Source organism: Somniosus microcephalus, chromosome 16 (assembly GCF_052327205.1).
Source record: "Somniosus microcephalus isolate GS21.2 chromosome 16, FLI_Smic_1.0, whole genome shotgun sequence".
NCBI classification, from domain to species: Eukaryota; Metazoa; Chordata; class Chondrichthyes; order Squaliformes; family Somniosidae; genus Somniosus; species Somniosus microcephalus.
In genome coordinates, this window is record NC_141002.1 from 106,379,596 (window position 1) to 106,401,478 (window position 21,883).

Genomic DNA, 21,883 nt, shown 5'->3' on the forward strand with positions numbered 1-21,883 from the left:
CAGTATTGCCCCTCCAACAGTGCGGCGCTCCCTCAGTATTGCCCCTCCGACAGTGCGGCGCTCCCTCAGTACTGCCCCTCCAACAGTGCGGCGCTCCCTCAGTATTGCCCCTCCGACAGTGCGGCGCTCCCTCAGTACTGCCCCTCCGACAGTGCGGCGCTCCCTCAGTATTGCCCCTCCGACAGTGCGGCGCTCCCTCAGTACTGCCCCTCCGACAGTGCGGCGCTCCCTCAGTACTGCCCCTCCGACAGTGCGACGCTCCCTCAGTACTGACCCTCCGACAGTGCGGCGCTCCCTCAGTACTGACCCTCCAACAGTGCAGTGCTCCCTCAGTGCTGCACTGGAAGTGTCAGCCTGGATTATCTCTTTCTTTCTTCCTTATATCAATTAAATGAGAATTTAACTGGTTGAGAAGTGTGAAAGGTTGGTGTCATGATTGGCTGATTTACTTCCATTATTGCTAACGGTCTCTTATTGGGGATAATCACACCTGCCATTTTTATTTGAGCTTGTTAAGATATATGAAATCAGGGAAATTAAATCCTAATTCAAAATATGGTCCTTAATATCTGGTTGAGAAGGAGGTTGAATGTTTTATACGTATATAGACATACTGTATGGATCGTTGCTTTCCCACTCCTGCTTACCATGGAAATGCGAAGCTTGCAGTTCAACCAGTCACGGTTGAGTGATGTAGATCGTAATGGTAGGTCGATACGCTTGAATTTCGCAAAATGCTTAAGGGGGTTAGGGAGAAATTTCACACAGCTTTCATCTCCTTTGATGTCATAACTGTGGTTAGTCAATTCCATTTGGAAATTAAATAAATCGGGTAAAATTCACGACAGACAAATTATGCATGGTCGGCTGAAGAACGAGCTTGATGGACTCCAGCCCCACTCGAGGAAGGAAACTGGAGCCATTTAAAGGTCACAACGAGGAGTTGTTAGAATGAGACCAGGAACGGAGCATTCGAATTATAAAGAAAGGCTTGAAAAGTTGGGGCTTTTACACTGAGAAGGATAAAGGGGAATAGAGATTTTTCAAAATGATGACAGGTTTTGAGAGTGACAAATAGTGGAAGATCATTTCTAGTAATTGGCAAATTGGTAACAAAGAGACATGGACTCAGGGTGAAGAATGAGGAGGGACGTTAGATTTTATTCTTACACAGACGGTCATTAGAATGGGTAATGCTTTATCACAAGTGGCTATTGGGAAATAAGATCATTTAGTGGGGAATTGGGTAAATATTTGACAAAGAAGAATTAAAAGGATATACTGAAAGGGTGGGGGATGGGATAGAAAGAAAAAGAAAGTAAAAGAGAGAAAGAAAAGAGAGAGAGAAATACTTGGATTTATATCGCGCCTTGAACGACCTCAGGACGTTCCAAAGTCTGCACAGCCAATGAAGTACTTTTGAAGTGTAGTCACTGTTGTGATGTAGGAGAGTGACCACACTTCAAAAGTACTTCATTGGCTGTGAAGACTTTGGGACGTCCTGAGGTGGTGAAAGGCGCTGTAGGAATGCAAGTCTTTTTTTTACTGCAGTGTCCTGGTCAATAACCTCAACTGTGGGACTGTAATCCAGGAAAAAGCAGTGTCGTCAGGACAGGAGAGAAAACTGAGGAAACTGGAGAAAGAAATTACAGCTGGTGAAAAAAAACAAGTGGTGGAGATTAATTACAACAGAAAGTCTCATCTCAGGGTCAAATAAAGTCATCTGAAGCTCTGTGAGAATATCTCTAGTGATTGCTCCCACACACCAATTATACCCTCCTGTGAATCCGGGGACAATGTTATTGTGACGCAATGACATCACAACAGCCTCTCGCAGTCTTTAATGTGCTTTCAGCAGTATTTTTAACTTTGATTTGAATTTATTCCATTTAAAAATTGAATATAAATATTCCAAAAGAAATATAGGTGAAGCTAAGGCTATAAATGAGTCAAGCTTTGAATTACATCCATAAACCATGCTGAACTTTGCTGACACGGCTGCTAATTTCATTGAAACCCCTTGGGTGATTTATAGTCTCGTGACTCACTCAACCCATCCAGAAATCCATATGTATTCTTGCTACAGCTCACCGTATCCCACTCTTGAATTTAAAAGAATGGGAGCTGTGCAGGAACATATTTCCAAGACCTTTAAACATCTCATGTTATGTTAAATTGATAGTGGTGGAATAATCTAAATTTTGACATAGGAGGGGCCTTGTAATGATAGCCTGTAGTACTGGCAAGTACGTTGCCCATGTTCTGCTGACTGACAGTGCATGAAATGCAAAGGCCCTGAACCAAACATTATACCATTTTTCAGATGCCACGTGTTGGATAGGACTTCATAGAATCATAGGATGGTTACAGCACAAAAGGTCATTCGGCCCGTCGAGCCCGTGCCGGCTTCCTGCAAGACCACCTCAGCTCGTCCCACTCCCCCGCCCTTTCCCCGTAGCCCTGCAAATCTTTTTCTTTCAGGTACTTATCTAACACTTATCACCTCTATCAAATCTCCTCTTAATCTTCTCTGCTCCAAGGAGAACAACCCCACCTTCTCCAGTCTATCCACGTATCTGAATTCCCTCATCCCTGGAACCATTTTCATAAATCTTTTCTGCATCCTCTCTAAGGCCTTCACATCCTTCCTAAAGTGCGGTGCCCAGAATTGGACACAATACTCCAGTTGAGGCCGAACCAGTGTTTTATACAGGTTCATCATAATTTACACAGTTTTGTACTCTATGTCTGTATTCATGAAGCCCAGGATCCCATAAGCTTTTTTAACTGCTTTCTCAACCTGCCCTGCCACCTTCAGCGATTTGTGCACATATACCCCCAGGTCTCTCTGTTCATGCACCCGCTTTAGTATTGCCTCTCCTCGTTCTTCCTACCAAAGTATATCACTTCGCACTTTTCTGTGTTAAATTTCATTTGCCACGTGTCGCCCCATTCCTCCAGCCTGTCTATGTCCTCTTGAAGTCTATCATTATCCTCGTCACTGTTCACTATACTTCCAGGTATTGTGTCATCTGCAAATTTTGAAATCGTGCCCTGTAGACCCACATCCAAGTCATTAACATATCAAGGAAAGCAGTGGTCCTATAACCGACCCCTGGGGAACACCGCTGTATACCTTCCTCCCGTCTGGAAAAACAACCATTCACCACTACTCTCTGTTTCCTGTCACATATTATACATCCACCTGAGAGAGCAGATAGGGCCTTGGTTTAACGTCTCATCTGAAAGACAGCACCTCCAACAGTGCAGCACTCCCTCGGCACTGCACTGAAGTGTAAACCTAGATTATACACTCAAGTCTCTAGAGTGGGACTGTGAACCCACAACATTCTGGCTCATTCTCCCTCAGTACTCCCTCACTACAGCACAGGAGGCCGCCATTCGGCCCATCGTGCCTGTGCCAGCTCTTTGAAAGAGCTCTCCAATTAGTCCCACTCCCCCCTGCTCTTTCCCCATAGCCCTGAAAATTAGTCCTCTGCAAGTACAGCTATCTAATAATTATTGCTTCCCCATCAGTTGTGCTGAGTGTTCAACCTCCGTCGCCTCCAGTCCAGATCCAAAGTCGTCCCATCCTCCGTCGTCGCATTACAGTATGCAGACGACGCTTGCGTCTGTGCTCACTCGGAGGTCGAACTCCAAACCATCGTCAACACCTTCACCGAAGCGTACGAGAGCATGGGCCTTACACTAAACATCCGTAAGACAAAGGTCCTCTACTAACCTGCCCCCGCCACACAGTACTGACCCCGATTATCAAAATCCACGACAAGGCCTTGGACAACGTGGACCACTTTCCATACCTTGGGAGCCTACTGTCAAACAAGGGTAGACGTCGACGACGAAGTCCAACACTGCCTTCAGTGTGCCAGTGCAGCCTTCGGTCGCCTGAGGAAGAGAGTGTTTGAAGACCAGGACCTCAAACCCGGCACTAAGCTCATGGTCTACAGAGCTGTAGTGATACCCTCCCTGCTGTATGCCTCAGAGACATGGACCATGTACAGCAGGCACCTCAAAGCAGTGGAGAGGTACCACCAACGTTGCCTCCGCAAGATCCTGCAAATCCATTGGCAGGATAGGCGCACCAACGTCAGTGTTCTCGCTCAGGCCAACATCCTCAGCATCGAAGCTTTGATCACGTTTGATCAGTTCCAATGGACAGGTCACATCGTCCGCATGCCCGGTATGAGACTCCCAAAACTAGTGCTCTACTCGGAGCTCTGACACAGCAAGAGAGCCCCAGGTGGGCAGAGGAAACGCTTCAAGGACACCCTCAAAGCCTCCTTGAAAAAGTGTAACATCCCCACCAACACCTGGGAATCCCTGGCCCAAGACTGCACAAAGTGGAGGAGAAGATTCCAGGAAGGCGCCGAACACCTCGAGTCTCTTCGCCGGGAGCAAGCGGAAGCCAAGCGCAGGCAGCGCAAGAAGCGCACGTCAACCCAAGCACCCCACACCCGCCCCTTCAACCACCGTCTGCCCCACCTGTGACAGAGACTGTAGGTTCTGCATTGGACTCATCAGTCATCTGAGAACTCATTTTTAGTGTGGAAGCAAGTCATCCTCGGCTCCGAGGGACTGCCGGAGAGTGACTCCCCTCCTGCTCTTTCCCCATAGCCCTGCAAGTACACATATCTAATGATTATTGCTTCCCCAGGCAGTTGTGGTGTGTGCTGTCCCTCCTGGGCTGCTTTGCTGGCCCTGGCCCTGGCCCCACACATTGCTCACTCTTCTTAATGGCAATTGCCCATTTAAAGTTAAGCATGTGTCCCCTTGGCACATCCAAGAAGTCCTGTAACTCAACCAAAAACTAAAAGGAAACTTAACACATTAAGTTGCCCACCACCCCGACACTGCTCCACTGCTACGATAGCAAAATACTGCGGATGCTGGAAATCTGAAATAACAGAAAACGCTGGAAATACTCAGCAGGCCAGGCAGCATCCGTGGAGAGAGAAACAGAGTCAACGTTTCAGGTCGAAGGCCTTTCGTCAGAATTTGGATGATCAGCCATGATCTCATTAAATGGTGGAGCAGGCTCAAGGGGCCGAATGGCCTACTCCTGCTCCGAGCTTCTATGTTTCTAGAACTGGAAAAAAGCAGGAAATGGAAAGCAGGTTTAGGGGCTGGGAAAAGGGGGAGGGGAATGAAAGAACAAAAGGGAAGGTCAGTGATAGGATAGAAAGTAGGAGACAGAGAGACACACACTGACACAGACATTGAGAGATACTGAGAGACATTGAGAGATACTGAGAGATATTGAGAGACACTGACCCAACATTGAGGGACACTGAGAGATACTGAGAGACATTGAGAGATACTGAGAGGCATTGAGAGATACTGAGAGACATTGAGAGATACTGAGAGACATTGAGAGATACTGAGAAACATTGAGAGATACTGAGAGACATTGAGAGACACTGGGGGACATTGAGAGATACTGGGGGACATTGAGAGACACTGGGGGACATTGAGAGATACTGGGGGACATTGAGAGATACTGAGAGACATTGAGAGACACTGAGAGACATTGAGAGACACTGGGGGACATTGAGAGATACTGAGAGACATTGAGAGACACTGGGGGACATTGAGAGATACTGAAAGACATTGAGAGATACTGAGAGACATTGAGAGATACTGAGAGACATTGAGAGATACTGAGAGACATTGAGAGATACTGAGAGACATTGAGAGATACTGAGAGACACTGGGGGGCATTGAGAGATACTGAGAGACATTGAGAGACACTGGGGGGCATTGAGAGACATTGAGAGATACTGAGAGACATTGAGAGATACTGAGAGACACTGGGGGGCATTGAGAGATACTGAGAGACATTGAGAGATACTGACCGACACTGAGATATTGAGAGACACTGAGAGATATAGAGCGACACTGGGAGACTTTGAGGGACACAGAGAGATATAGAGCGACACTGGGGGACATTGAGAGATACTGAGGGACACAGAGAGATATAGAGCGACACTGAGAGACTTTGCTCTTTCTCTCAGCCCAGGAATGCCAGCACCACGTGACCGTCCGGCTGGCCCCGCCCCCTCACGCTAAGCGGACAGCCGGGCGGCCCAATCAGAGGAGGGGAATCCGAGAGGTGGGCGGAGCCGGGGCCGACCAATGGCTGGCGGGAGCGGGCGGGGCGTCACGTGAGGAGAAGCAGGAGCGGGCGGCGCGGGGCCGGGGAGCGGTTTGCTGAGGCGGCGGCCCGGTGAGTGAGTGAGGGTCGGTGTCCCTACCTGATTCCCCGGGCTCTCCATGGCGCGGTGCTGCCGCCGGCCCTGCCCCGGAGAGCGGGCGCTCGGCTCTCTCTCTCTCTCTGTGTGTGAGGGGCGGGGAGCCGCTCCGCAGTCCCGGGCTGGGAAGTTGGAGCGGGCGCCAGGAGCCGTGAAAACAGGCGGCCGCGCGCTGCTCGTGCCCGGGGTCACTGGGAGGGAGGGGCATTCGTGCCCGGGGTCACTGGGAGGGAGGGGCATTCGTGCCCGGGGTCACTGGGAGGGAGGGGCATTCGTGCCCGGGGTCACTGGGAGGGAGGGGCATTCGTGCCCGGGGTCACTGGGAGGGAGGGGCATTCGTGCCCGGGGGTCACTGGGAGGGAGGGGCATTCGTGCCCGGGGGTCACTGGGAGGGAGGGGCATTCGTGCCCGGGGGTCACTGGGAGGGAGGGGCATTCGTGCCCGGGGGTCACTGGGAGGGAGGGGCATTCGTGCCCGGGGGTCACTGGGAGGGAGGGGCATTCGTGCCCGGGGGTCACTGGGAGGGAGGGGCATTCGTGCCCGGGGGTCACTGGGAGGGAGGGGCATTCGTGCCCGGGGGTCACTGGGAGGGAGGGGCATTCGTGCCCGGGGGTCACTGGGAGGGAGGGGCATTCGTGCCCGGGGGTCACTGGGAGGGAGGGGCATTCGTGCCCGGGGGTCACTGGGAGGGAGGGGCATTCGTGCCCGGGGGTCACTGGGAGGGAGGGGCATTCGTGCCCGGGGGTCACTGGGAGGGAGGGGCATTCGTGCCCGGGGGTCACTGGGAGGGAGGGGCATTCGTGCCCGGGGGTCACTGGGAGGGAGGGGCATTCGTGCCCGGGGGTCACTGGGAGGGAGGGGCATTCGTGCCCGGGGGTCACTGGGAGGGAGGGGCATTCGTGCCCGGGGGTCACTGGGAGGGAGGGGCATTCGTGCCCGGGGGTCACTGGGAGGGAGGGGCATTCGTGCCCGGGGGTCACTGGGAGGGAGGGGCATTCGTGCCCGGGGGTCACTGGGAGGGAGGGGCATTCGTGCCCGGGGGTCACTGGGAGGGAGGGGCATTCGTGCCCGGGGGTCACTGGGAGGGAGGGGCATTCGTGCCCGGGGGTCACTGGGAGGGAGGGGCATTCGTGCCCGGGGGTCACTGGGAGGGAGGGGCATTCGTGCCCGGGGGTCACTGGGAGGGAGGGGCATTCGTGCCCGGGGGTCACTGGGAGGGAGGGGCATTCGTGCCCGGGGGTCACTGGGAGGGAGGGGCATTCGTGCCCGGGGGTCACTGGGAGGGAGGGGCATTCGTGCCCGGGGGTCACTGGGAGGGAGGGGCATTCGTGCCCGGGGGTCACTGGGAGGGAGGGGCATTCGTGCCCGGGGGTCACTGGGAGGGAGGGGCATTCGTGCCCGGGGGTCACTGGGAGGGAGGGGCATTCGTGCCCGGGGGTCACTGGGAGGGAGGGGCATTCGTGCCCGGGGGTCACTGGGAGGGAGGGGCATTCGTGCCCGGGGGTCACTGGGAGGGAGGGGCATTCGTGCCCGGGGGTCACTGGGAGGGAGGGGCATTCGTGCCCGGGGGTCACTGGGAGGGAGGGGCATTCGTGCCCGGGGGTCACTGGGAGGGAGGGGCATTCGTGCCCGGGGGTCACTGGGAGGGAGGGGCATTCGTGCCCGGGGGTCACTGGGAGGGAGGGGCACTCGTGCCCGGGGGTCACTGGGAGGGGGGGCACACGTGCCCGGGGTCACTGGGAGGGGGGGGCACTCGTGCCCGGGTGATATACCTATCAATTCATGCAATGAAAAGCGACGAGTTAAGAAAGTAACTATAGGTTTTTATTGGCTAAATAACAGAGCCCACCCTCGTGGATGATCGGATAGAACAAGGAGGAATGCCAGCCAGTCGACTACGTTTATACCTGGGCAGGTAGGTGGAGTCATGGGCGGAGTCAGTAGTGGTCAGCCCAGGTATAGCAGCGTGACGAGGCGACCTCGTATAGTGATACCACAGTGTGAACAGTGATAACCATAGAGTAACGATATAACAGTGATAACTATAGTGTAACGATAGTGAACGATAAAAGTGGTTTACCACACCGGGGTCACTGGGAGGGGCACTCGTGCTTGGGGTCACTGGGGGGGGGCACTCGTGCCCGGGGTCACTGGGAGGGAGGGGGGCACTCGTGCCCGGGGTCACTGGGAGGGGGGCACTCGTGCCCGGGGTCACTGGGAGGGGGGCACTCGTGCCCGGGGTCACTGGGAGGGGGGGCACTCGTGCCCGGGGTCACTGGGAGGGGGGGGCACTCGTGCCCGGGACCACTGGGAGGGGGGGCACTCATGCCCGTGGTCACTGGGAGGGGGGGCACTCGTGCCCGGGATCACTGGGAGGGGGGTACTCGTGCCCGGGGTCACTGGGAGGGGGGGCACTCGTGCCCGGGGTCACTGGGAGGGGGGGCACTCGTGCCCGGGGTCACTGGGAGGGGGGCACTCGTGCCCGGGGTCACTGGGGGGGGCACTCGTGCCCGGGGTCACTGGGGGGGGCACTCGTGCCCGGGGTCACTGGGAGGGGGGGCACTCGTGCCCGGGGTCACTGGGAGGGGGGGCACTCGTGCCCGGGGTCACTGGGAGGGGCACTTGTGCCCGGGGTCACTGGGAGGGGCACTCGTGCCCGGGGTCACTGGGAGGGGCACTCGTGCCCGGGGTCACTGGGAGGGGCACTCATGCCCGGGGTCACTGGGAGGGGGGCACTCGTGCCCGGGGTCACTGGGAGGGAGGGGGCACTCGTGCCCGGGGTCACTGGGAGGAGGGGGCACTCGTGCCCGGGGTCACTGGGAGGGGGGGCACTCGTGCCCGGGGTCACTGGGAGGGGCACTCATGCCCGGGGTCACTGGGAGGGGGGCACTCGTGCCCGGGGTCACTGGGAGGGAGGGGGCACTCGTGCCCGGGGTCACTGGGAGGAGGGGGCACTCGTGCCCGGGGTCACTGGGAGGGGGGGCACTCGTGCCCGGGGTCACTGGGGGGGGGCACTCGTGCCCGGAGTCACTGGGAGGGGGGGAGCACTCGTGCCCGGGGTCACTGGGAGGGGAGGGCACTCGTGCCCGGGGTCACTGGGAGGGGGGAGGCACTCGTGCCCGGGGTCACTGGGAGGAGGGGGCACTCGTGCCCGGGGTCACTGGGAGGAGGGGGCACTCGTGCCCGGGGTCACTGGGAGGGGGGGCACTCGTGCCCGGGGTTACTGGGGGGGAGCACTCATGCCCGGGGTCACTGGGAGGGGCACTCGTGCCTGGGGTCACTGGGAGGGGAGGGCACTCGTGCCCGGGGTCACTGGGAGGGGAGGGCACTCGTGCCCGGGGTCACTGGGAGGCGCACTCGTGCCCGGGGTCACTGGGAGGAGAGGGCACTCGTGCCCGGGGTCACTGGGAGGGGGGACACTCGTGCCCGGGGTCACTGGGGCCACGCACTCGGGGTCGGTGGGGGGGCGCAATTCTGCCCGAGGTCGCTGGGGTTTACCCGTTACCCTCTATCCTCTCTCAAAGTGTGAGGGTGGTCATGTCTGTATTTGTATATTTAATATAAATGGCAAAGCACAATTCTCCCAAGTGCTGGAACTCTGCAACAGGAACTGGGTTCGAGATCTGGTCCATCCGCATCTCCCCAGTGCACACTCCAGATGTGGGGTGTGTGCGCCCTGCTCATTGTGTTAACCTGCCTGCCTCTGTCAGCCGTGGCTCTGTGGGCAGCACTCTCGCCTCTGAGTCAGAAGGTTGTGGGTTCAGGTCCCGCTCCAGATACTTCAGCACAAAAATCTAGGCTGACACTCCAGTGGAATGCTGCACTGTCGGAGGTGCCGTCTTTCGGATGAGATGTTAAACTGAGGCCCCGTCTGCGCTCTCAGGTGGACGTAAAAATCCCATGGCACTATTTTGAAGAAGAGCAGGGGAGTTCTCCCCAGTGTCCTGGCCAATATTTATCCCACAATCAACATCACAAAAACAGATTATCTGGTCATTATCACATTGCTGTGTGTGGGAGCTTGCTGTGCGCAAATTGACTGCCGCGTTTCATACATTACAACAGTGACTACACTTCAAAAGTACTTCACTGGCTGTAAAGTGCTTTGGGACGTCCGGTGGTTGTGAAACGAGCTATAGAAATGCAAGCCTGCCTTTCTTTTTATTGCCAGTTCTGGAGAAGGGAAACGCAGACTGTTTTCTGCACAGATGCTGATAGCTGCGTATTTCCAGCTTTTTTTCTGTTTCTGCTAAAAACATCAATCTGGGAGAGACGGTCATTACTTTTAAACCGATCCAGACCTGGCAGGGAGTTGAGTTTTAGAATTGATAAAATGCTGGAAACACATAGCAGGTCAGCCAGCATCTGTAAAAAGACAGCTTAATGAATCCTGTGACTGATCTGTAATTTCTGATTACCATTTGCAGTTTTGTTTTTTATTTGTGCCATCGTTGCTAATCTGACTTTGCAGCTTTAAACCCACTGATGTAATTCACATGGGTACACAATGTGCTAAATAATAGAATAAAACCAGAAAATGCTGAAAGTACACAGCAGGCCTTCTGTAAATAGGAAAGACACATGCCAGCGTGCTTTCTGCCGTTATCTGACTTGCAGTTTTTTCTAATTTCTGCCGTTTTGTGATCTCTGCAATCTTGTTGATTGCAGCAGATGAGACCAATTCAAGGGGATACAGAGTTACTGACTTTATTTTTGCTGGTACTTGATCTATTGAAATGCAAATTTATCATTTGACTGAAGTGTTTACCATGATATCAAATGTACAGTCCTGGCACGGTGTCAAAATATCCAGGTTTGATTGTGTTGAGCGTGCAAGGTTCAGAACAAGATGGCGTAATCTTACAATTAGCGCCAGGCCATTCGGGGGTGAAATCTGGAAACACTTTTTCAGACAAAGGATAGCTGGAGTCTGGAACTCTTCTCTCAAAGGTCTGGATGCTGCTTCAGTTGAAATTTTCAAGACTCAGAACGATTTCTGTGATAGTAGATTGGCGGTTAGGATCAGATCAGCCATGATCTTATTGAATGGCGGAGCAGGCTCGAGGGGCCGATTGGCCTACTCCTGCTCCTATTTCTTATGTTCTTATGATAGATTTTTGCTAGGTTAAGGTATTGAGATGTGGAGCAAAGGCAGGTAAATGGCATCGGGGCACAGATCTAATTGAATGGCGGAACAGGCACAAATGGCTGAATGGCCGCCTCCTGTTCCTATTCCTATGGCAGCTAAGTGAGGCAGTCTTGGTGCTGCAGGTTTATTGGGAGCTGATCTATGAATAGGAACTACTGTATTAAATGAAATGCTGTACTTAAAGTGCATCAGGTTAACATTTCAAGGGGATTGAAATAGGCTAGAATAAATCCCTGCTCATCATTTGTGGTCAGTCGGAGCTGTGCAGGCTCGGTACAGAAGCTGCTCTCAAGCTGGAAATTGGTGGAGACGAGTATTTTAGGACGCAAGTATTTTAAGAGCCAGTTGCTTCAGATGAATGCTGGCTGAATTACTTCTGTTTATATATCAAACTATAAATCTTCATTGACATTGAGCTCTTTTAGTTGTCTTTGTATCTAATTTTTACTGTGTTGTGGTCATCTTTGTGGCTTGCTTGTAAGGACACCCAATAAGGAAATAGACTTTGTTCCATCAGTCACTTTTCCACCTCTTTATACTACTTTCCCCATGCGCTTTGGAAACTAGCCGTGTATGGCTGTTTACATCATTGCACCACATGTTATTTTTGGTACAGTAGCGTAGTGGTTATTGATATTGGACGAGCAACCCAGAGGTTGTGAGTTGAGATCCCATCATGGCAAGTTGTGAAATTGAATTCCATCAATCTGATAATTTAAAAATAAACTGATAACTGGAAAGGTACTGGATTGACATTAAAAAGCTAACTGATTTACTCATGTTTTGCCTTCCCTACCTAGCCTGGCCTACATGGGCCTCTAATCCCACCTGCAATGGTTGACTGAAAATGATGCCCTCTGAAACGAGTTAGCAAGCAAAGCCATTTCAGGGTGATTGGCAATAAATGTGACCTTGCCAGTGTTGCACCCATCCTGAGAACAAATGTTTAAAAAATGTAGTGGATGAATTAGCATTTTTGTGTTGCCATGCATGTTTTAAGCAGATCTGTTTAGCGGGAAACAAGCTTCTGATTTCTGTAGTTTTGTGTGTAGGTTAGGCTCTTTGAGAAGCAGTAGAATTGATCTAAGTTTATACAATTTATCTTGTGTATATCTTCCCCAAATTACTGCCGAAAACTAGCCTGTTTTGAAGGTGGTAGTATGCTATTGCTTAGTTTGTATTATGGTCTTGAGTTTGATTGATAATTCCAGCTTGTGCTCGAGATTCTCTCGTACTTATTCCAATTCCAAACATAGAGTAATGTGGGTCTTGACCAACCTGAAACAGAAGGGTGATTGTATACTGTATTGAGAAATGGTTGTAGGACTCTGTCCAATATTTTCATCTTGTATGTGCAAGCATTGTTTCAAATTATTATAGAAAAACTGAAATCAATATATCCATTATGCAATCCATTTGGGGGAAGAAATTGCTTGTTGCAACTTTTTTAATGGGAGAGAAGTCCCAATTTCTCAATACAGCCAACAAAATAAATCATGCACCACTTGAGCAGTGTTTGAATGAAATTTGTGACTGGTGGTGATTTCTGAGTTTTCTGATATGGTTCAATTGCCCCATAGATATATATTCAGCATTTAGGGATATGGTGGGTGGAGGGGGTGGAGAGCAGGTTGGCAGAACTAATAATCTCATGGAGATGAGAATTGAAATTTTCATGAGCAGTACAAATAGAAATACTTTGAGATGACTGAATTGAAGTGGGAGGTTTTGTCTAATCATTTTCTTTCTTCCTAGCCAATGTAAGAGTAAAGTTTTTCACACATTATACCAGTGGAAATAGGAGATTTGAATCAGTTGTTAAACAGTGATACTGTGGCACAATGTTCCTTAAGAACTAGGAGCAGGAGTCGGCCATTCGGCCCCTCGAGCCTGCTCCACCATTCAATGAGATCACGGCTGATCATCGACCTCAACTCCACTTTCCCGCCCGATCCCCATATCCCTCGATTCCCCTAGAGTCCAAAAATCTATCGAACTCAGCCTTGAATATACTCCACGACTGAGCCTCCACAGCCCTCTGGGGCAGAGAATTCCAAAGATTCACCACCCCGAGTGAAGAAATTCCTCCTCATCTCAGTCTTAAATAGCCGACCCCTTATCCTGAGACTGTGATCCCTAGTTCTAGACCTCCAACCAGGGGAAACCGCCTCTCCGCATCTACCCTGTCAATCCCCCTCGGAATCTTGTATGTTTCAATAAGATCACCTCATTCTTCTAAACTCCAGAGAGTATAGGCCCAGTCTACTCAATTCCTTTAGCTAGATGAGTCAAATACAAAACGATTTTACTAATATGAAGTGGTATTTTCTACCGGTTACTGGACTGGTGATTGGTTGGTGCATTCCCTACCAATTTGTGCCTCACATTACTAAAATCATTCCTCCTTTTGGTTTTTGTGATTATTTAACTTTGTAGTTTTCTTCTATATTTTACTGAGCAAGTTACATCTCAGTCTTGTTGTGAAACGTGCGATATTCTGATGCAACTTCTAATGTCTGTATTGCAGATCGACTCTCATCCAGTTTGACTTTGTCGATGTGCTTTTGCTGGTCTGACTGTTAATCTGCAAAATCTGCTTCCACACGTCACAATGTTTATGCTCATTATTGAACCTGAATGTTCCCCTCACTAGTCTGTTCCGAAGATGGTAGTATGTTGTTACTTAGTTTGTATTATGGTCTTGGATTTGATTGATAATTCCAGCTTGTGTTTGGGATTGTCTCGAACTTATTCCTGTTCCAAACATAGAGTAACGTGAGTCTTGACCAGCCTGAAACAAAAGGGTGTTTGTATACTGTAAACTTGCGTGTAAGCAAGTTTATAATTTGAAAAGCAACTTGGTGGTCATGTGTTGATCAACTTTTTAACATAACATTTTGACAATGCTATACCAGTTGAGTTTCAGTAAGTTAGTAGCGTCAGGCAGGATTCTGTGGAAAAAAGCAAAGCATGTGAGTCACATGAGGCCATTTTACAGTTTCTGAAAATAATGCAGCTGTGATGGAGTTTCCCAGAAGAAAAACACAGGAGCCTCAAATGTGACTTCAGCACAGCTATTGCACACAACCTTCAATCTAAAATGCATGAAGTGTTGCTTCTGATTCTCATCAGCGTACGTACTATTTCCTAAGTGTTTACCAGTAACAGAAAATGTATATAATTTTTTTAAAACATAAGCAATTTTAGACTTAAAAGATTTATTTAGAAGCAAGTTAATCTTGAGAAGTGGTCTAGATTTGAGGCATGCTCTGCACAATTTATGATCAGGACTGTATCGAGCATGGAGGTGGTGGGCAGGGCAGAGGAGAGAGGGGAAAATATTGGGTCGTGTTTCCTTCAGGTGGACTGGGGTGCCTCCTGGTAGCTGGCTGTGTGGTTTTTAAGAGAATACTGCATACCTCCAGTGTTGGCTGCAAAATATTGGGCAAGATGGATGAAAGAAGGACGATAAATGATTTTCATTTGTTTGAAAAGTAATTTTTAAAAAATTTACTCGGTATAATAGCCTACATTAAAGCTGGTCTAAGCCATGGAGGTGCCCAGCCAAAATGGTAGCCATTAGCCTTTCTTTATTCATTCATGGGATGAGTGTCGCTGGCAATGCCAGCATTTATTGCCCATCCCTAATTGCCCTTGGGAAGGTGGTGGTGAGCCATGTAGTACCAGAGAATGATACCAGAACTGAGAGGTTATACCTATTGGGAAAGATTGAACAGGCTGGGGCTCTTTTCTCTAGAGAAGACTGAGTGACCTGATGGAGTGTTTGATGGGGGAGACGTAGAGAAGATATTTCCACTTGTGGGTAGACCGTAAACACCAGCATGGATCTACTGGGCCGAATGGCCTGTTTCTGTACTGTAAATACTTAAAGGACTGTTTCCCTTTATAAACATTGGAAGCAGTTCATGTTTGAACTGCACACTATTGTGCTGATGGACTTTCACACATCCTGCTGTAGTGGCACTGCATCACATGACACAACTATTCCCTCATGCCTTTTATCTATCTATATATATATAAATCGGTACTTCTGTCATTCTGTCTATCTGTCTGTCTGTCATCGCGTGTGCGTTGCGGGTATGCACTCGAAAGTTACAGGGCGTACCTACGCGCGCGTTACCTCCAAAGAAAGCTTACGCTTCTGAGACGGTTTTAAGCGTATTTACGTTTCGGCCGGGCTAAAATTGCGCCCGCGGTATCCCAAAAACCTTCAACATTCCGCTCATTAGCATCTCATTAGCGACAGAGTGACCGACAGAGTGACCTCGAGCTTGACCAATCGTACGCCGGGTTGCTGGCGTGTGCCGCCGGACCAATCGGTGCGTGTGTGGCCGGGCTTTATCGTTCTGAACCGAGGTGAGTCGCCGCCATCTTGATTCCAAACTTTTCCTTTCTTTTTCCTGCTTTCTACGTCTTAAAAAAAAAGTTGCTTTTAAAACACATATTGTTTTTAAAAAAAATGATTTAGAAAGTAATTAACTTATCTAATCTCATTAATTTTCCTACCTTTCCCCGTTTTTCCAGGTAGGCCTAGAAGCCTCGGCGTCTCCTCCGCACCCACGCCCGAGCTAGGCACCTCGTGGCCCCACTCGAAGGCTGGAGGGCCAGCCTCAGCCCAGCGCCGCTAGGGTGCGCGCGCAGCAGGAGCTGAGACCCGCTGCCTCTCTCTGGCTGGCCGGGGGGCAGGGCTTGCTGAGCGTCCAGCGTTACCCTGGCAACCGGGCCCGCCGGACGTCTCGCGCAGCCGCAATCGGCGGTCTTCACCTCGGCGGGGGGGGGGGCCGCGACCCTCGGGCGGGGGGGGTGGGGGGCCGCGCGCGCGCAGCAGGAGCAGCTGAGACGCGGCGTCTCTCTCTCTGGCTTGGTCAGCGTCACGGTTACCCTGGCATCCGGGCCCGCCGGCCGACAGAGACGCCGCGTCTCAGCTCCTGCTGCGCGCGCAATCGGCGGTCTTCACCTCGGGGGGGGGGGGGGGCGACCCCCTCCCTCCCCTTCCCCCCTGCCCTCCCTTCCCCCCCTCCCTACCTTCCTCCCCCCCCCCCCGCCCTCCCTCCCCCCCTGCCCTCCCTTCCCCCCCTCCCTACCTTCCTCCCCCGCCCTCCCTCCCTCCCCCTCCCTCTCCCTCCCTCCCCCTCCCCTCCCTTCCTCCCCGCCCCCCCCTCTCCCCCTCCCCTCTCCCCCTCCCCTCTCCCCCTCCCCCTCCCCCCAGTCGCTCTCTCTCTTTCCCCCCCCCCAGTCGCTCTCTCTTCACCCCAGTCGCTCGCTCTCTCTTCCAACAACAACATTCCCTCGAAAAAGCCTCGGCACCGCCGGGCACTTCAGCTAGTTAATCATATATATGTGACTGCAAAAATATTTAAAAATTAATATTGGAATGTGCCTCATTTAATCTTTTGAAAATGGTAAATATTTTTTGAAGCAACCTGGACCTATATCCAGTATTACACCAATTATCTACAGATTCTGAAATTCATTTTCCTGATAAAACGATGATATTTTCTATCCTTTCCAGTAAATAACTACTCTGCTAGAATTAGGCAGTTGCCATCACTCCGTGCACTGTACGAGGCAAAATCATTAACCCCTCATTAAACGAGCATCTCAAAGTCACAACAGCGTCTTTCACACTTGGTTTGCCACAGTGTGATTCCATATATACAGAAAAAATATATTGATTAAGGATCAAACTTCCTGAGCCAAAGCTCAACGATAAAGTTGATAAAAGGTCCAGTTTTCAGTGATCTGTTTCCAAGAGGCTCTGTTCATTTACTACTGGCTGCGAGGAATCAGATCTCAATCCTTACAAGCAGAGCTCTGAAGTGCACAAAAATTCAGCTTATTTTTGTGTTTTCCAATCACTCCTGGTGACTGTTAATTTGCTTCAGATACTACCTGGATTATTTTTGTAAATTAGATGTTTTTATTGAAAGCATGAATTATATAAATGGTTCTTTTTTGATTGAAAGCAGCTTGAGTTTAATTAGACACTTGACATAATCGCACTTTTGCCAATTTATATCTGAATAAGAGTGTGTCCTGTTCAGTAATGAATGTACAGAGTGGGAAGGTTCAGGAATCTACTGAAGTGAAACAACACAATCGTGATTTTGATGGACCACCAATCTAATACACAGTGTACAAATTTAACATGCAAGTCACATGACTGCGAAAGATGAATTGTTCTGGTTCAGCATGGCTGTTAATGTATGGCAATTTGCCTCATTGTGTTGGGTACAGTGTTCCCTCTAACTTTCTTTTGGGGCACACAGCTTTTTTAACGGGCTGCACGGCCCATTCAAAATTCCGCACGTGTGCGGTTTTCCATTTAAAAGCCGGTGAGCCAGCTGCGTGGGACTTTCAGAACGCGTGGCCGCACAGCTTAAAGGGAACATTGCTCACAGCTAGAAGAAAGACTTGCATTTCTATAGCGTCTCTCACGACCTCAGGACGTCCCAAAGCGCTTTACAGCCAATGAAGTACTTTGAATTGTCGTCACTGTTGTAATGTAGGAAATGCAACAGTCAATTTGCACACAGCAAGCTCCCACAAACAGCAGTGAGATAACGGACCAGATCATCTGTTTTAGTGATATTGGTTGAGGGATAAATATTGGCTATGGCACCGGGTAGAACTCCCCTGCTCTTCTTTAAAATAATGCCGTGGAATCTTTTACGTACACCTGGTAGTTATGGTATGATTCTTTTCTTTAAACATAGAAACATAGAAGATAGGAGCAGGAGTAGGCCATTCGGCCCCTCGAGCCTGCTCCGCCATTCAATGCGATCATGGCTGATCATCCAAATTCAGTACCCGGTCCCTGCCTTCTCCCCATACCCCTTGATCCCTTTAGCCTTAAGAAATATATCCAACTCCTTGAATATATTTAATGTATTGGCCTCTACTGCCTTCTGTGGTGGAGAATTCCACAGGTTCACCACTCTCTGGGTGAAGAAATTCCTCATTTCTGTCCTAAATGACCTACCCCTTATCCTTAGACTGTGACCCCTGGTTCTGGACTCCCCCGCCATCGGGAACATCCTGCATCTAGTCTGTCCAGTCCTGTTAGAATTTTATAACTTTCAATGAGATCCCCCCTCATTCTTCTAAACTCCAGCGAGTACAAGCCCAATCGACCCAATCTCCCCTCGTACGTCATTCCTGCCATCCCAGGTATCAGCCTGGTGAATCTTTGCTGAACTCCTTCCATGGCAAGAACATCCTTCCTCAGATAAGTGAACATTTTATGGTACATTTATACAGCCAACAAAGTGTGAAGAAAAGGACTGGCTGCTCAAGTGGCCCCAGGCTAGAAACCTAAAATTATAAGTTACCCTCGGTCTTCAACTGATTGCTGTGTCTCTAGATGGTTGGCTGAGATTGGGAGCTCACTATATGGAAACCTGTGTGCTCCCATGATGGGAAAAATTGTTCCTGGTGGTTAGATGCGAAGTGTGTTTGCTTTTGAGACTTACTGAGCAAGAGCAAAGCTTGCGAGCAACGTTGCTGTGTTTATCCTGCCATCTCGAGTCTGTTGGACTTGGTAATTTCTGGTCTTGTTTCAGTTCATTCATTGTCTAGTTCATTGCCAATAGCAAAGGTTTGTTCTTTTAGGATTAATTTCCTTTGATCAAAGTTTAAGTTTGCTAAGTGAAAAGTTGGTTGTCTTGTGATTTAAAATATGCGTAGCAATGCATTGGTGTACTAGGCTGTCACAAGATGTACTTCGTGATGCCAAAAGTATAGTAGAATTACACTGACCGTAAATATTCCATACTGACCTGATTTTTAAGGAGGGCCAGCGTTCTGATTTGATTTAGCCTTCATTGATTCTCACAAGGGAACTCTCCCTCGAGTTATCAACAGATTTTTTTGGAAACACTGAAATGTATTGTGTGGTTATGAAAAACTACATTTTTTCTGAATTAATGGCCTACACAAGGTCAAACGTTAGACGTACCCATCATACTTTCCCATTATAACACAACACTTTGTCCTACAGTACTTTAGGCTTCTGTTTTCAATTAGACCGTGAACTGAAGAATTCATTCATTGACTTGTTTTGTTGATCTCTCCCAATTTGTCATCTCATATTTGTAGCCCCACTTGTACATTTAAAAACTTGCACCTTTTCTGAAAATGTCATTGCTGTGGTTTTGATAACCAAGTATAAATGATGTGACTGTACAATTTTAACCGAGAAAAGCTTGTCACAAATTTAAAATCCGAGTCATTTAAAATGTATTGAAATAGTCAAATCATTTTAGAAATGATAATCGGGGACAAAATTAACAGTCACTTGGACAAGTGTGGATTAATTAAGGAAAGCCAGCACGGATTTGTTAAAGGCAAATCGTGTTTAACTAACTTGATTGAGTTTTTTAATGAGGTAACAGAGAGGGTTGATGAGGGCAATGCGGTTGACATAGTGTACATGGATTTCCAAAAGGCGTTTGATAAAGTGCCGCATAATAGGCTTGGCAGCAAAGTTGAAGCCTATGGAATAAAAGGGACAGTGGCAGCATGGATACGGAATTGGCTAAGTGACAGGAAACAGAGAGTAGTGGTGAACGGTTGTTTTTCGGACTAGAGGAAGGTATACAGTGGTGTTCCCCAGGGGTCGATACTAGGACCACTGCTTTTCTTGATATATATTAATACTTGGACTTGGGGGCACAGAGCAAAATTTGCAGATGACACAAAACTTGGAAGTATAGTGAACGGTAAGGAGGATAGTGATAGACTTCAAGAAGACAGACAGGCTGGTGAAATGGGCGGACATGTGGCAGATAAAATTTAACACAGAAAAGTGTGAAGTGATACATTTTAGTAGGAAGAACGAGGAGAGGCAATATAAACTAAAGGGTACAATTCTAAAGGGGGGGTGCATGAACAAAGAGACCTTTATAAAATGCTGGTTCGGCCTCAACTGGAGTATTGTCCAATTCTGGGCACCGCACTTTAGGAAGGATGTGAAGGCCTTAGAGAGGGTGCAGATAAGATTTACAAGAATGATTGCAAGGATAAGGGACTTCAGTTACGTGGATAGTCTAGAGAACTGGGGTTGTTCTCCTTTAGAGCAGAGAAGGTTGAGGAGAGATTTGATAGGGGTATTGAAAATCATGAGGGGTCTAGACAGAGTAGATGGAGCGGAACTGTTCACATTGGCGGAAGGGTCGAGAACCAGAGGACACAGATTTAAGGTGATTGGCAAAAGAACCAAAAGCGACATGAGGAAAAACATTATAACGTAGCGAGTGGTTAGGATCTGGAATGCACTGCCTGAGAGGGTGCTGGAGGCAGACTCAAATCGTGGCTTTCAAAAGGGAATTGGATAAATAGCTGAAGGAAAAAAATTTGCATGGCTACGGGGAAAGGGCGGGGGAGTGGGACTAGCTGAAGTGCTCTTGCAGAGAGCCGGCACGGGCTCGACGGGCCGAATGGCCTCCTTCTGTGCTGTAACCATTCTATGATTCTGTGAAAAATGGGAGTATAAGTGGGTATAGTGGACAGTGCCAGTGCTGTCCTTGGTTGACTGCCGGGAATTGCCAGAATGATGGGATAGAAACGAGGCCCCATTCTTTGTTTCTTTCACCTGGTAGTATCAGTCTCCTCCGCTCTGTCTCATTCTCTGTTCCCATCTGACAGCAGTGCTGCGAATGGGAACTCGGTGGAATCGAGATTGAATCTGTCACTACTGTGCGAGGCCTTTATACAGTTTAAATTTTGTGAAAGGAAACTTGGTTTTATATGCTTCTCTCATGAACTACTCTGATCTCGCTGTGCTAGATTGCTTACTTACTGGGAGTGTGGTTCTGTTGCAGGCAACTGTTCCAAAGTTTTAGGATTTCAGATAAAGTTTGAGAACAGGAAGTTGTTGCCAAAATCACAGAATCACAGAATCACAGAAACCCCACAGTGCAGATAGAGGCCATTTCGGCCCATCGAGCCTGCACCGACACATATCCCACCCGATCCCCGTAACCCCTACACCAACACATATCCCACCCTATCCCCGTAACCCCACGTATTTAATCCCCCTAACACTAAGGGTCAATTTATCATAGCCAATCAACCTAACCTGCACATCTTTGGACTGTGGGAGGAAACCGGAGCACCCGGAGTAAACCCACGCAAACACGGGGAGAATGTGCAAACTCCACACAGACAGTCGCCCGAGGCCGGATTCGAACCCGGGTCCCTGGCGCTGTGAGGCAACAGTGCTAACCACTATGCCCTCTGAAATTTTTGGAAAGCTTCTAATTGAAACCAAAGCAGCTGACATCTGCTTATGGGAATTGCAGTAAATTATGAGTTATTTTCCCTCTTGACAGTCTTTTCTGAAGTTGTTATTTGTGGTAAAACGTACTTTACATTTCAGACTTGGGTGCTCAGTTTTCATAACTGAACCTTTTTAGTCTATGCAGCATGGGTCTGGTTTGTTGTA

At 49.6% G+C, this 21,883-nt stretch overlaps 1 protein-coding gene and 1 long non-coding RNA gene across 16 annotated transcripts in view; one reads left to right on the forward strand and one right to left on the reverse strand.

Moving 5' to 3' along the window:
- Positions 1 to 6,447, reverse strand: part of LOC147106469 (uncharacterized) — a 48,281-nt gene extending 41,834 nt beyond the window's left edge. Inside the window, exon 1 of the long non-coding RNA XR_015081461.1 lies at positions 6,273 to 6,447. This is a non-coding gene — a long non-coding RNA (uncharacterized LOC147106469). The remainder of the gene's footprint in view (positions 1 to 6,272) is intronic.
- ppfibp1b (PPFIA binding protein 1b) overlaps positions 6,144 to 21,883 on the forward strand; it is a 208,810-nt gene continuing 193,070 nt past the window's right edge. For 14 of the 15 annotated variants that reach the window (XM_086009670.1, XM_086009676.1, XM_086009674.1 and 11 more), the window contains exons 1-2: positions 6,144 to 6,244; positions 8,112 to 8,184. The gene's annotated coding sequence lies outside the window, so the exon portion shown is untranslated. The remainder of the gene's footprint in view (positions 6,245 to 8,111; positions 8,185 to 21,883) is intronic. The other variant, XM_086009671.1, reaches the window with a different exon arrangement.